We start from the raw sequence: 5,280 nt of genomic DNA, 5'->3' as shown, positions 1-5,280 counted from the left end.
ATCCACCAATGTGATATATGCCATCATGTGCCAGCAATGCCCCTCTGCCATGTACATTGGTCAAACTGGACAGTCTCTACGTAAAAGAATAAATGGACACAAATCAGATGTCAAGAATTATAACATTCATAAACCAGTCGGAGAACACTTCAATCTCTCTGGTCACGCAATTACAGACATGAAAGTTGCTACATTACAACAAAAAAACTTCAAATCCAGACTCCAGCGAGAAACTGTTGAATTGGAATACATTTGCAAATTTGGTACAATCAGCTTAGCCTTGAATAGAGACTGGGAGTGGCTAAGTCATTATGCAAGTTAACCTATTTCCCCTTGTTTTTTCCTCCCCCCCCCACCCCCCAGATGTTCTTGTTAAACCCTGGATTTGTGCTGGAAATGGCCCACCTTGATTATCATACACATTGTAATGAGAGTTACCACTTTAGATAAGCTATTACCAGCAGGAGAGTGGGGTCGGAGGAGGTATTTTTTCATGCTTTGTGTGTATATAAAAAGATCTTCTACACTTTCCACAGTATGCATCCGATGAAGTGAGCTGTAGCTCACGAAAGCTTATGCTCAAATAAATTGGTTAGTCTCTAAGGGGCCACAAGAACTCCTTCATCCTGATCTGTGTGTATCCTGGTGTAATGGTAAGACTGAGAGCAGGTCTGCAGTTTTTGACAGCAGCACAGTGTGAGAGGGAGCGCAGGCTGGTGGGTCAGAGGGCTCAATGAAACCCCAGGTCCAGGTGGCACCCTGGGGGAACCCAATACACTGTCAAGAAATGCACCCCAGGGCTAGCTGACACTTGAGTTCTCACTGATTGTTTCTTTTGCTGTTAGTTATTGGAAACTGAATAGAAGATCCAAGCAATGGTGAATGATGCCAGCTGACAATCACACCTTTTTTGCCCCTGTGACTTACATCCTGACCGGCATCCCGGGTACGGAGGCGTCTCATGTCTGGATCGCCATCCCCTTCTGTCTGATGTACGTTTCAACACTTTATGGGAACTCTCTCCTACTATTCATCATACTAACAGAACGAAGCCTCCATGAGCCCATGTATCTTTTCCTGTCCATGCTGGCCGCTGCTGATCTGCTGTTATCTACCACCACAGTACCCAAGATGCTGGCTGTATTCTGGTTTAGAGCGAGGGAAATTTCTTTTGCTGGCTGCCTGACCCAGATGTTCTTCATCCATGTCAGTTTTATTGCCGAGTCGGCCATCCTGCTGGGCATGGCATTTGATCGGTACGTTGCCATCTGTGACCCCCTGAGGTACACCACCTGGCTAACCAAGTCTGTGATTGGGAAGATAGGGCTGGCAATTGTCACAAGAAGTTTCTGTATCATTTTCCCTCTCATCTTTCTGGTGAAGCAGCTGAAGTTCTGCAGAACCAACCTCCTGCCTCACAACTATTGCGAATACATGGGCGTAGCCCGGCTGGCCTGTGATGACATCTCAGTCAACATCTGGTATGGCGTAGCTGTGGCTATTTTAGCAATCGGTTTGGATGCTGTGCTCATTGCTTTGTCTTATGGGTTGATCCTCAGGGCCGTCTTCCGGCTCCCCTCCAAGGATGCCCGACTCAAGGCTCTCCGCACCTGCGGCTCCCATGTCTGTGTCATACTGATGTTCTACATGCCGGCCTTTTTCTCCTTTTTTGCACACCAGTTCGGGCACATCATCCCAGGTTATATTCTCATCCTACTGGCCAACCTTTACGTGCTCATTCCCCCCATGTTAAACCCCATCGTTTATGCGGTGACAACAAAAGAGATCCTGAAACGGGTGATCAATCTATTTTATCGATGCTGCAGCAGAAGCTTTTTGCTGAGCCCAAGGAGGCAACAGAAAATGCTCTGGGACTTGGAAATTAAAGCCAGGTTTTCACTGGAACTGTAGGGGAGTATTTACTATGTACTTACACTGTGTAAGCTCCAAAGCTGCTCTCTCTCGTCAAGAGAAGTTGGGTCCAATGAAAGCTATTCCCTCCTCACCTTGACTCTTTAATATCCTGGGACCGACATGGCTACAAGAACACAGCTCCCTTCCACAAAAGGCAGCCAGACTGAATGAGTCTCTGTTCTAAGATGAAGGGAAACAACAAACCAAGAAAGCACAAAGGTAAAATCAGCCTGTGAGAGAGCACGGTGTGTGCATCTCCTCTGTGACAAGTTGCATCTGAGCTGCACTCTTAGTGGCAACAGAAAGCAGCAGCCAAGGGGGCCATGCCCTGGGACAGTGGGAAGTGCCCTGGACTGCACATTGGGAGAGAGGGGCTCGAGTCTTGGTTCTCCCTCCAACCTGCTGTGTCACCGTGGGAGACTTTCTTTCCTCCTCGGTTTCCTCATTGGCAAAGTGAGCACACTTTGGGGCCAGCATGGAAATCAGGAGCAAGTCTCCTCAGGGAGGCAGCACAGGGATTGCATGGCCCTCCTCTGCACAGCCCAGAACCCGAGCAGGGGTGGCTTTGACTGTGCTATCATGGACCTCCTTGACCTGGAGATCCGCCCCAAGAGGACATGGCAAGGGTACCACACACCCCACACTCCACCCCACAGCAAACATGGTGATTCATAATGTTTAAGGCCAGAAGGAAACACAGTCTGACTGCCTGTATAACACAGGCCCTAGAATTATACCCAGTCACCCCTCTATTGAACCCAGTAACTTATTTTTCTTTACAGCACCTTCCACAAATATATGTGAACTCCTAAATCCTTCTCAGGGTCACTGCTTTTTATCCACCTTATAGTCCATTAATCTAATCCATATTTCTCTCACTTAGTGGCAAGAATACTGTGGGGGACCATATCAAAAGCTTGCAAAAGTCAAGATATACATCCACTGCTTTCCCCACATGCACAGAGCCACTTATCTCATCATAGAAGGCAATCAGGTCGGTGAGGCATGACTTGCCCTTGGTGAATCCATGTTGACTGTTCTTGATGACCTTCCTCTCCTCCAAGTGCTTCAAAATGGATTCCTTGAGGATCTGCTCCTTGATTTTGCTGGGGACTGAGGTGAGTCTGATCGGTCTGTAGTTTCCCACATTCTCTTTCTTCCATTTTTTGAAGATGGGCACAATATTTGCCTTTTTCTGATTGTCCGTCACCTCCCCCAATCTCCAGAAATTTTCGAAGATAATGGGCAATGGCTCTGCAATCACATCAGCCAACTCCCTCAGCACCCTTGGATGCATTAGATCTGGACTCATGGACTTGTGTATGTCCAGCTTTTCTAAATAGTCCTCAACCTCTTCTTTCAACACAGAGGGCTGGTCACCTCCTCCCCATGCTGTGTTGCCCAGTGCAGCAGTCTGGGAGCTGACTTTGTCTGTGAAGACCACGACGAAAAAAGCACTGAGTTCTCCAGCTTTTTCCATATTCTCTGTCACTATGCTGCCTCCTCGATTCAGTCTCCCTGACCATCTTGGCTAACAGCTATTGATGGATTGATACTCCATGGACTTATCCACTTCTTTTTTGATCCCAGTTATACATGTCTTGTTCTTTTTCGAATGCAGTTGTACTTTTGGCCATCACTACATCCCCTGCAATGAGTTCCACAGGTTACATCTGCGTTGCATGAATAAATATGTCCTCTTCTTTGTCTTAAATCTGCTGCCTATCAATTTCATCGGGTAACCTCTGGTTTTTGTATATTGTGAGAAAGTAAATAATATTTCTCTATTCACTTTCTTCACACCAGTCATAATATTATAGACCGCTGTCATATCCCCCCGTAGAGGTCTTTTTTCTAAGCTGAACAGCCCAAGTCTTTTTAGGCCCGGTGGAAACACCCAAGGTGAGGAAGGAGTTTGTGGGGAAGCCAGAGGGCCCTGCACCCGACTCCACAGTCAGCTGTGACTCTCAGCCAGTGTGGAAAACAGAAGGTTTATTTGTCGAAGGAACAGAGTGTAGAACAGAACTTGTTAGCCCAAAGTCCATGACTTTCAGCAAATCCATCTTGGGGGGACCGGTCTGGACACCCCAGACTTCCATCTCCAGAGTCCCTCACAGCAGACGCCAAGCTTCCAGCGGCCTGATCTCCGACACGCCCGTTGCTCCTCCTCCTGGTCTGTGTCCCCCTTCCCAGGCAAAGTGCCACCTGGTCGCATCCCCCTCCTGGCTTTCAGGTGACGAAGGGCATGGGCCATTCCTTACATGCAGGCAGCTGGAGCCACCTCCCCTGGCCCCGAGGGCCTCAGCAATAGTCACACACCCTTATTCCCACCACCTAGTCATTGGTGAAGCACACAGGGAAACTGAGGCACACACAGTATTCATGCAAAACCGTAAGACTCAAATAGGCTCGCATGCAACATAATAAGGAGGAAAAACCCACTTTGTAACAGGTGTATAGTCATGCCGAAGGGCCCTGTAGACCGATGTTCAAGACCTGTGATCCCTGACACACAGACAGTAATGGAGACAGAGTCAAACAGGCCGATGGCAGCCTTCTCTCCTGGCACCCTTTACTATTGCTGCCAATGAAGTCTGGACCAAGAAGACAAATTCTCTGACTCTGCCCCTCGCTGACACAAGCGATCAGGACAGCCCACCTGACCCAGAATCTCTAGGGGACATCGCCCAGTGATAATCCGAGACGTGTAGGACTGGAAGGGACCTAAACGGCTCATCAAGTCCAGTCCCCTACACTCAAGGCAAACATTTTGCAAAGTGGCTGCTGATTTAAAGATTTTTAGGTTTGGACGCAGGGGCACCAGAACGAGGCGGGCCAAGGTCCATGGCCCCATCACTTACAACAGTTGGAGGGCTGAGAACTACCAGTGTTTACTGTCCAGAAGGGCAAGCGAGAGGGGGATGGGGTGGAGAGGAGTGAGTGGGGGGCAGAGGATTGGGGAGAAGGGAGGGGGTGGAGTATCAGTGGGAGGGGTGGTGTAAGGGTGGGATTTGAGGAGAACAGATGGGCTGGGGCTTCAGGGGGAGGGGCAGTGCAGGTTTGGGGTGCAGGGGGGGTGGTGCGAGTCTGGGGGCTCAGGGAAGGGGTGGTGCAGGGCGGCGCCTCACGAGAAGGGGCCGTGCCAGGGCGGGGGCTCAGGGGAAGGGCTGTTGCAGGATGGGGGATCAGGTGAGGGGTGGTGCGAGGACGGGACATCAGGGGCCAGGGCCATGCCAGGGCGGGGTGCTTAGAGGAAGGGGCGGTGTAGGGTGGGGGCTCAGGGAGGAGGGGAGGGGCAAGTCAAGGCCTTGGGGAAAGGGGAGATGAGGGTGGAGGGGCAGGCCAAAGTTCAGGCATCGGTGCCCC

The 5,280-nt window shown here is 50.0% G+C and overlaps 1 pseudogene; it reads left to right on the top strand.

Annotated features, from left to right (window-relative positions):
* Nucleotides 1-882: 882 nt before the first annotated feature.
* On the top strand, nt 883-1,843 carry LOC144278173 (olfactory receptor 52B2-like; annotated as a pseudogene).
* Nucleotides 1,844-5,280: the final 3,437 nt, after the last annotated feature.

Source organism: Eretmochelys imbricata, chromosome 1 (genome assembly GCF_965152235.1).
Source record: "Eretmochelys imbricata isolate rEreImb1 chromosome 1, rEreImb1.hap1, whole genome shotgun sequence".
NCBI lineage: Eukaryota > Metazoa > Chordata > Testudines > Cheloniidae > Eretmochelys > Eretmochelys imbricata.
Note: the sequence above shows the minus strand (reverse complement) of the source record. Positions and strands in the feature narration are given on the sequence as shown.